Genomic DNA, 11,175 nt, shown 5'->3' on the forward strand with positions numbered 1-11,175 from the left:
CTTTGAGTAGTTCCCTCTTGAAGTTGTTGGCAAATTGCTATCTATAGAAAAATTCTCTGCCACACAGTTCAGAGTTTCCTATTGCTTTCTTTTTCTTTTTCATTTTTTTCTTTAAACAGGAGAAAGCCAAACAAAGTTTAATAACATGTAGACATGGGAGACATCCAGAAAAACTGAGTAACTTGTCAAAATGACCCAAAATCCTCACCTTTTTTTTTTTATTTGAAGTAAAGTTGATTTACAGTGTTGTGTTAGTTTCTGGTGTGCAGCATAGTGATTCAACTATACACATATATATGTAATCTTTTCATTTTAAGTTATTTCAAGCTATTGAATATAGTTCCCTGTGCCATACAGTAGGACCTTGTTCATCTATTCTGTATATAGTATTTTGTATCTGCTAATTCTACACTTTTAATTTATCCCTCTCTTCCCTTCCCCCTTTGGCAACTATAGTTTGTTTTCTATGTCTGTCAGTCTATTTCTGTTTTGTAAATAAATTCATTTGCATCATTTTTTAGATAACATGTATAAGTAATATCATATAATATTTGTCTTTCTCTGTCTGACTTACTTCACTTAGTATGATAATCTCTAGGTCCAACCACATTGCTGCAAATGCCATTATTTCATTCATTTTTATGGCTGAGTAGTATTCCATTGGATAGATATACCACAACTTCTTTATGCAATCATCTGTCAGTGGACATTTAGGTTGCTTCTATGTCTTGGCTATTGTAAATAGTGCTGCTATGAACATTAAGGTACATGTATCTTTTCAAGTTGAAGCTTTCTCCAGATATATGCCCAAGAGTGGGATTGATGGATCATATGGTAACTCTATTTTTAGTTTTTCAAGAAATCTCTGTACTGTTTTCCATAGTGGCAGCACCAAATTACGTTCCCACCAACAACGTAGGAGGGTTACCTTTTCTCCACACCCTCTCCAGCATTTATTGTATATGGACCTTTTAATGTGGCTATTCTGACCCATGTGAGGTGATACCTCATTGTAGTTTTGATTTGCATTTCTCTGTTAAGGAAAAGATGTGATGTTGAACATCTTTTCATGTGCCTATTGGCCATCTGCATGTCTTCATTGGAGAAATGTTTGTTTAGGTCTTCTGCCTATTTTCTGATTGGGTTGTTTGTTCGAGTTGTGTGAGCTGTTTATATATTCTGGAATTTAAGCCCTTGTTCCATACATCATTTGCAAATATTTTCTCCTAGTCCATAGGTTGTTTTTTCTTTTGTTTATGGTTTCTTTTGCTATGCAAAAGCTTAAAAGTTTAATTAGGTCCCATTAGTTTATTTGTGCTTTTATTTCTATTGCCTTGGTAGACTGACCTAGGAAAACATTGCTACAATTTATGCCAGAAAGTGTTTTTCCTATGTTCTTTTCTAGGAGATTTATGGTAGGGTTTCCCTTTTCTAAACTTAGATAATCATTCTGCTATATCTTAAAGTGATTTACTTATTAAAATGTTACTTCATTTTGTTGCCTGACAACACGAATATAACTTTGGAAATCCTTTTGCTACACCAAATGATTTTGTTCTTAATAGGGAAGACATTGCTTATAGGTTATAAGTTATTACTTGCATGAAATTTTTTGATTACTTTCTTGAAGGTTTTTGCTGCTTTAACCAAGAGAAATTATTTTCATCACTCAAGGAAGGGTTAAGAAATTTGTTTAAAGAGAAATAATGTTTTCTTAAATGTTATATATTTAAGAGTACAATAAGTTGGTTATAAAGGCTCTAACGTGGAAATTCAGCCTGTACTATTTTCTTAGTCCTGGTGAGATGGTGGGTGGTGGTGGTGGGGGCACAGGTAATGAGAGAGGAGCAGAGTGGAGGTCAAGTACAATTCAATGTGCAGGCAGTCAAATCCAATAGGGCTGCGATCTAAGTCTGTTTAGACTTATCTGTACAACTCTGCCCCTTGGCTCATACAATTGGCTAATCATGCTTGGCACATGGCTTTTATCTTCCTGAAAGAAGGAAAATCATATAGACAAACATTCTTTGTACCTTTGCTACTTGAAAGCTGTGTACTGAGTAAGCTCTTTAGGGGAATATAAAGGAACGTGAGGCACAGTCTTGGCCCTCTTAAAGCCTTTGATTCAGCAGAAGCAAAGTTAAACACCAGGAAAGGCAGTAGCGGAGAAGTCACCGGTAGCAGTTAGAGGGTGAGTGTGGGGCTGGTACCTGTCCTCTTCAAATCTCCTCCTTGGGATTCTTGCATGTGCTCAGATAAATGGAGATAAACTAGCAAATCAGTCCCAACGTACGCAGGGCCCCTTCTCCCCAAAGCAGAGCTTCTCCCATAGCCAGTGCTTGGGCTCCAGAAGCATCAGAGAGGATCCCCTCACCTGCCTCCCAGCCCTTGACTTGAAGGCTGGGCACCTGGTGCTGACTCAGAGTCTATGTCCCAGCAGTTTCAAAGAAAGGAGTTGGACTTGAGAGTCTGTGGATGGTCTGCTTCAAAGACAGGGAACCCTGGAGAGTTTTGCTCACAACTCTTTTCCCAGAGCCAGGCATAAAGTGGGTGCCCAACAGCTGCAGAGCAAACCAAGGACCTAATGGTGCCTGTGAACAAACAAACTCTAGTTTATAGGGCAAAGAAGAATGTGGCACTGTTGCTTCTCAAGCCAAACATAAATAATCAGATATATATTCTCACTGCATTTAAGCCACAGCCACTCCAAAGGTAATTTTAATTTTAGTAAACATTTTCCCCTGAAGCCATAAAAAATTTCTTTCTTTTAAGCATCTATTCTTCTAGAACCCTAGGAGGTGACTGTAGAATAAGAATATTAACCAAGGAGACAAAACTGGGGCTACTGTTAGTGAAAAATAATCTTCAGATAAACTCTGTTTCTTTTACCTGAGAAAATAATTAGAATATGGATAGTCTGGAATACCAAACACTGAAATTTTAATATGCAACTAGGAAATTTAAAACACTAAGGAACTTTGCTGCATGAGGCAATGTGAAGAAAACATTTCTGAGAAATGCTCTTTGATTTTTTTGTTTGATTGCTTTTAATTTTGAGAATTGCTCAGCTGTCAGTTATATTAGTTGTATATCAGAATGCAAGTGAATTGAATTCTCGAAACCACTCCTAATAAATAACAACAAGAAATCAGTCATTGTGCTTTGCGTAGCTGTGTAGTTTTTTCTATGCATGACTACACATTTTGACGTAGAGGAATCGAAAGGGAAATTCAGTTTTGTATTGAGACCGTTTGTATTAGAAATCATGATTTCGTCTCAATTTACTGGATATCTATATCTATCAGCCTACTTTCTCTTTCTTTTTTTTTTTTTTTTTTTAGCTTTCTTACCTATTTTCTGAAATAGAATCGCTATTATTTCTCAGGATGATAGAAAAAATTATGCTGAGTATAGAATGCAGATAACTGAAATAAAAGCTATGCTATTCTTACTCCCTAAAGGTAATCACTATTAAGACTTTGATATATATTTTTATATCTTCCTTCTAGTTTTTCTTCTAAGCATAACAAAATCATATTTTAAAAAAATGTTCCTTTTTAATTTAATGTTTTTCCATATCAATTTTGTCTGTAATAGATGTATCACACTAAATTATTTTGCAAGATCCTGATCATGGGCAATATTATGACATTTGGGGTGAACTTCAGCAAGAAGATGTTTTGGACACAGTAACATTCAAGACATAAAGACAGAATTAATGCTAATATTCCCTAATCTAAGAATGGTGCATTTTTCTCAGACCCCGTGGTACAGTTTGGATAAAACAGAACAAATAAGTTAAAAATGACAATGAGGTCTTTGTTTTAGGGCCTCCTTTTCCTCCCCTACTGGAGTTAAAACAGGATACAAGTGACTTTTATATGAGGGTTGATTTTATAGATTTAATTTTCTGGCACTTATGCTGTATTTTTTTCCTTATAAAGGATGTTATTACTATTAACAGTTTGTCTTAGGGAAGAACACACTACCTGTCAGTCCTTCACCACCATTTTTATGAGAATAATTTCTTTTGAATTTGTTTTTCTCTGATCCCAGTATAGTGGAAAAGTTGGACAACTTGCTGAGTTATGGCCTAAGAGTGATTGTTCTAGATTGCTCTAAATCCTGGGCGGTTGCTCAAGAACCAGTACACGAGGGAGTTACCCTCTCTGGCTGGTGTATCTGAGGCAGTGCCATGTCTCCCACCAGCTATTGACACAACGATGGACAGGGTCAGATGTTCTTTTTTAATTTTTTTGGGGGGGGGGGCAGAGGTAATTAGGTTTATTTATTTATTTATTTTTAGAGGAGGTGCTGAGGATTGAACCCAGGATGTCATGCATGTTAAGTATGCAGTCTACACTTGAGTTGTATACCCTCAACCCCCGCCAGGGCCAGATTTTAATGTCTGCACCGTGGAGATGGATTTGCATCAGTTGAAAGAGCTGAAATTGTATTAATATTTTAAAATCCGTGAATTACAACTGAGTGCAGCATGAAGCAGACTCAACAGCTGCTGCTCCGTCTTCCAAGTGCTGTCTGCAGGTGAATCCCTTCCCTGTGTCACTTGCCCTCGTCCCCTTCCTGGTCACATCTGCAGACACAGGGATGACAGTCCTTGGCTGCGGGGCATTCTTGCTGTGCTGTTGTGAGGGGCTTCCTGGCACACAGGCCCAGGATGAAGGCAGAGGGCCACCCTCCTTGGAGCTCAGGAACATGTGCTCAGTGAATTCGGCTCAGTGTGTCTCTTTGCATATGCCTGGCTGTGACTTTTATCACCATGTTGATGAGCCCAAATGCAAGCAGACTTTGTACAAGAACAGACAGGCACACTGTTGGGGTGATGCCTGAGAAAAATAATGTGCTATGTGTCTGCATTCAAAATATTGCCCCAAGATTAAACTATGGTACTGGGTGTCTATGTTGGCAAAACAAATCATCTCAAATTAATATCCACAGCCAAGAAATTCATGGACTTTTTGTCTTGGTCTAAACCTTCTCTACCACTCCTCTTCCGAGTGAGAACTTAATTAATTTCATGTGTATCTTCCCAGCATTTTTCTACGTACAAGCAAAAGGGACACATTTTTATTTTCCCCTTTTCCTACTCAAAATATTGTATAACTTGACTGCTCTGCACTTTGCTCTTTTATTTAATATATCCTACAGAGCTTTCTCTATCAATGTATAGAGAACATCTTTGTTCATTTTAAAACATCAGTTTATTGGTACGCATACCACACAATCCACCCATTTGAAGTGTAAGATTCAATACTTTTAATATACTCAGAGAGTTGTGAATCCATCATTGCAGTCCATTTTATAACATTTTTATTACCTCCCCCAATTAACCCTGTACCCCTTAGCTGTCACCCACCAACCTTCCCACTGTGTCTCCTTGCCCAAGGCAACCACTAATCTATTTTCTGTCTCTATAGATATCTATTCTGGACATTTTGTACAAATGGAATCATACAATATGTAATCCTTTGTGATTGATTTCTTTCACGAAACATAATGCTTTCAGGGTTCATCCATGTTGTAGCATTGCTCTTTTCCACAGTGGCATAGTGTTTTATTATGCAGAGGCACCTTAATGTTTAAGCATTCCCTTATTAGATGCATGTATTTGCTTTGTCAAGCATTGCTGCCGTGAGTAACCTTGAACGTATGACATTTCCTTTGTGTGCTGGCACATATGTATAACTGCTTCCTGGAACTGAGATTTCTGGAGCAGGTAGTAAACACAACTGTGACTTGTCAGATGTTTCCAGCTTACTCCATCGCGCTCCTACCAGCAATGTATGAGAAGGCTAATTCTTCATAGACTTCCCAGCAGAGGATGTCTTCAATTTTTGTCAATTTTGTGGGCTTAAAAAAAAAAAAAAATTCAGTGTGTGTAGTTTTCATATGCATATTTCTGAGTATGGTTGCAATTGATACCCACATATATTAACAACTCATGATTCCCTTGTTTGAGCTACATTTTCTTGGCTTCATCACAGTGGTGGTTAGAGTCTGTCAACTATAATAACTTGGATTCCTGAAAGTGTTCAATTTTTATACCTTTTGCATTTTGCAACAGGGATATGATAATTTTAGTATTGACAGTTATAATAAAAGTGTGTATCTTTAAGCATAAATAATTGTCTTCATAATATATATATCAAGATGACTAAAATTTATTTCCAAATTAATTTGTTCTTTTTAAAGATTATTTATTTTTTTTAATTGAAAAAAGTAGAGTTGATTTACAATATTACGTTAGTTTCTGGTATATAGCAAAGTGATTTAGTTATACATATATACATATTCTTTTTCATATTTTTTTCCATTATGGTTTATTACAGGATATTGAGTATAGTTCCCTCTGCTATACAGGAAGTCCCTGTTGTTTTTAGACTAATTGAATAAGAAATTATCTTTCACCTGTGATGGTTATTTTCGTTGACAATATTATTTTTCCTATCATAAAACTGTAATTCAGATGAAGTAAAAACAAAACATATATTTACAATCAATTGAATTACTTTATTATATGTTAGATGCCTGTTCACCAGTCCCATTTGGAATTTCTCAGAAAATATAAGCTGTAGTATTTCCTGGGGGGGAAAAAGCTGTTTCTCTGAATATTCTCTGGCTTTCATTAGACGTTGTTTCAGGTGAGTTCTTCCATTTGAAACTAAGGTTTCCTTAAAGAGTAAGCAAATATATATTTGTTCTGATTTATTTGTGCTTAATGTACTGAAATTCAGAGACTTTTGCACAAGTTATATGCATATTTTCTGACAGTGAGTCTTTAAAGAGAGGAAACATTTGTCACTCAAAGAACAATGCTAGTCCTTGAGGTTTAATCTGCATATCCACCTAAGGCATTCTAGGGTGTCAAAGCAGAACAGCAGAGATTCTGAATGGGTGACCCTAGATGTCCCAAAAGGAGCAAAGGTGAAAGTAGGATTAATGGGCAGGCCCTCAGGACTCCAACAGTAATGATCTCAATGCAAAGCCAGAAGCAAGCTGGCCCTGGCCCTAACTTGTAAATGGACTGTCTTGGTGCTTCCTGAGACAGGAGAGATTCCAGTAACAGACATCTGGGTTTGAAACAATGATTAATTGCTGGCAGGGGCCAGAAGTGCTCTTGAGGGTGCTGAAGGTAATATGGAGGACCCCTGAGCATCTGCAGCAGGAAGAAGCATGAACTTAAGGTCAGACCCTCTTTATAAAGTCTCAAAAGTAAGCTGAAATTCTCTGAGAAGCCACAGCATTTATTATTAGGCAATAACAACAGTAACTAAGTCACAATAATGATATGATTCTACTCGTTTGTGGTAGTTAATGTTCTTTAAAGACTCTGCAAACATTTAATTAGCAAATACTGAACCACTGGTCCTAGGTGTAGTACATAATTAAGTTCCAATGTACCTTCGGTTACACCAATCAATGCCTTGTTTTATGTCTGAACTCATGGCCAACAGCACTAACTCATGCCTGAAGGAAGTGCGCTTAACCCGTGTTCAGGAACACTAGAAGCTCTTCAGAACTACACGTGGGGGCCATTTTAACAGCAAAAGCACCGACCAAAGCGCAAAAATGCAAAAGACATAGCACTAAATAGACCAGTAAAAGCACACTTGTTTCTAGTCGGAGAGCTGATCCAAGAAGGTAGCATGTCACCTTGTTCAACCTCAGCTGAGAACAGTGTGTAAAGGGATACTCAGATCTTTGCTGCTCTGAGCAAGTCCACAGGTAACAAAGGCACGGGGAGTATTGATTTGGGAGTTACAATGAATGTTAGCAAGGAGGCAAATTTGCAAGTATAGGATCAGCGAGTGACGAGGAATGACTGTACTTGAAATCCACTGAGAAACAAGATTCCTCCCTGCCTTTGAGGGACACCACACTGACCTCAGAAGCAATGGAGCAGTTAAGCTGACCTGTGACACAGAGCATTTAGGAGGGACCTTGAGCCACAGGTTGGGCCAGCTTGGGGTTTGATGCTAACTTTTTGTGAAACTCTGGACAGGTCATGGAATCTCACTGTTCCTCAATCTCCTCGTCAGCAAAACTGACATAATTCCTAACCTAGTTACTTCAAAGGGGTGTTTTGAAGCTAAAGTGTATACAGGAAACCAGGGGGACTAAATAAATTAGAATGAATTCCTCCCTCCCCCACCAAAAAAAATCTAAGGGTGGTTATTTCTTTGTGAGAGTAGTAGAGGCCATTTTAATTTTCCTTTTTTGCATCTCTCTAAATTATTTCATGATGATTTCTATGTAATACTGTTACGGAAACGACAGGCCAGTCAAGAAACAAGCACCACCCGGAGGGTTGGAGTACTCAGATGTATTATGCCAGCGGGCTCAGAGGGGCTTCTGCTCCGAAGCTCTGAGCACCTCCAAGACATGTGCATGAGGTTTTACAGGGTAAAGTACAAGCTTGGGGTATTAGGCCAATAGGCATGGAACAGCTTTAGCAGCATTATCATCACAAAAGTGGAGGTCAAGAGGCAGCAAACCAACGTTCCAAAGCCAGATATGTATCTTTGAAAACCCAGCTGGCTAGCAAAAAACATGAACAGCAAACCAACACTAATTAACCTAGATTTAACAAGTTAGTCTAGCAGAACTCAGATCAGTATTCCAATACTTAGATTTGTGAGTTATCTTGTTAGCCCAGCCCGGTTTTTCCTTCACAATATGTATAAATTTATAATTAAAAAAAATTTAAGAGGTAATAGCACCTGTGAGAATAACATACATTCATACGAAACTGCTTTGAGTAAAAGTACTGTTGAGAGTCAAAGATATTTTCCATGCAACAAATCAACAGATACAATGGGCTAGTAAACTGAAGTGAAATTCCAACTTGCTCTGTCATGCCCAGAAAAACAAGTCCCACCTGGTTTGTGTAGTAATCTTGTCCTCAGAGCCAGTGGCTCAGGGCTGCTTTTATAACATTAACAGAAGCTCTCCTGCACTCTGCCTGCCTGCCTCGCGGGGGCTGCCAGAACCGCCCTTGACTTCATTTGTACTGAAAGAAAAACAGTGGGGGGTTCCTGGGGGTGTTGCTGGGCTATTTTCCCCTGTAACAGTAACAGGTAATATAAACCAGGGAGAAAGGGAACCTAGGACAGTGTATGGAGAAGTCTGCACTACTTTTTCCCTTGATTTAGTAATGCAATTTTTTTTTTTGCATTTTTTTTAAATTGAGGTATAGTCAGTTTACAATGTTGTGTCAATTTCTGGGCACAGACTAGCAATGCAATTTAAAAAATGGAACCCTGGTGTATTCTTCTGGTTCCAGGAACTACCTTGACCCGCTGTTTTAGAAGCACACGGTCATCTAGCACTTGAGAACAAAGAACAGGTTTGTCTGACTTAAAAGTGCGCTGCCTTTCATAAACAGTCACTTACTTGCCGTCAAATTTCTCCCTGTCCTTTCGATGGGACATGTGATTCTTTTTCATTTTCTAATCTAAACTGTCCCGTGGTGGGGCTGGAGGCAGTCCCACAGCTGTGAGGCTTTATGAGAGATGGTTGGCCCTCCCTGTTAGGTAATATGATCCTAAAATAGATTAAAGTATGAAGCCTAAGCCTTTCAGCCGTGGCCCCTGGCTTACATAAAACACAAACCTGGTTAATACGCTTTATCGATTCCTAAGCAATAAGGTCCCTTGCAAAATTCAGCAAAAGCATCACTGTTGAAAGATTCCAAATCAGTTTTTAGATACACCAGAATGGCCAAAAAACAAACAAAAAAAAAAGTGGAGCATTAGTAAGGAATGATCTATGTGGTTATTACTATTTAATAAGAAGAAAATAAAATAATTAATATTTACTGAAGGGAACATTGTTTTAGCATTAATTCTATTAACACAACTCTTGTACTGTGTTAGGCAGATTTAGAACATGAACTAAGTGTGTTCCATGCAGATTTTCACATAAAAGCCTGAAGTTTCACAATAACCCTTCAAAAGGGCACTTGAAAGGGTCAACTGAAATAAATGCACAGCCTAAAAGTTAAAAGAGTTGTTTTATTTGGTGGGAGGACTCGAGCCGGGATGACAACCTCTCAGATGGCTATGACGGACTGCTCCGAAGAGGTAGGGGAGGAGCTAGGATATATAGGAGCTTTACAATAAAGACCAGGTAGTTGGAACAATAAAAGATTGCTTGTTATCTAAAGAAAGCCAGGCATCTCAAGTTAAAGAATTTAGTGTTTTTCTATTTATGGGAGGAAGCAAACATTTGGGCTCACTGAATTCATTCCTTTGACAAGCACCTAGCTATCCAGGGCCAGTATCCTGTCCTTTCTTATTCCGAGTCCGCTCAGAGGGCACCATTGTGAGTGGCTGCAGAGGCTGGGTTGCAGGCCCGTCCTCACTGGGGGGTCGCAGCAGCCGCTGATGACTTGGTTTCAGCATTCTTTGTTTACTGACAAGGTTGCAGTATTTTCATTCACATTGCAGTATTTTCATTCACAAAAGGAACCCAGAAATGCCAGCCCACTTGGTGAGGGAGGAGAGAAACAGCAAAAATTTGGGGTAATTAACAGCCTACATGGAATATGTTTGTACCCCAGACAAATTACTTAGAGTCTTCAGAACAAAATCTGCTTCTGGTATAACAGAGAACAAACCTGACTCCATATTGGATTTATTTCTTTAGCTCCAGCCTTGTGTTGTGTTGCCTCTGCTCAGTCATGAGACTGAGCCTTTGTAAAAGAATGTTGCCTCTACCCTGAAATATACAGGATAGCCCATTCTCCAGGCTCCGACCTTTAAGGTATACAACTTTCCATTCATATAGAGATAAAATTTGTAGAACAGAGAATAGCATTTGGAGGTTTACAGGAACATGGTGACCAGACCTACCTGGACAGCTACAAGAACAAAGGATTCCTGCACCAAGAAGTTTGCAACAACCAGCCACACTCCTCCCCTTTTAGTACAAAAGAAACTTGAATCCTAACTTGGGTAAGATGGTTCTTTGGGACAGTAGTCCACCATCTTCTTGGTCTGCTGGCTTTCTGAATAAGGTCACTATTCCTTGCCTTAACAATTCGTCTCTTAATTTATTGGTGTGTAATGCAGTGAACAGTATAAGTTTGGATTCGGTAACACTAGAACTATTCAAATGCATGAGACTTTGGTTAAGCCATTTATAATTTTGTAT

The sequence above is a fragment of the Camelus dromedarius genome, chromosome 4 (assembly GCF_036321535.1).
Source record: "Camelus dromedarius isolate mCamDro1 chromosome 4, mCamDro1.pat, whole genome shotgun sequence".
Lineage (NCBI taxonomy): Eukaryota > Metazoa > Chordata > Mammalia > Artiodactyla > Camelidae > Camelus > Camelus dromedarius.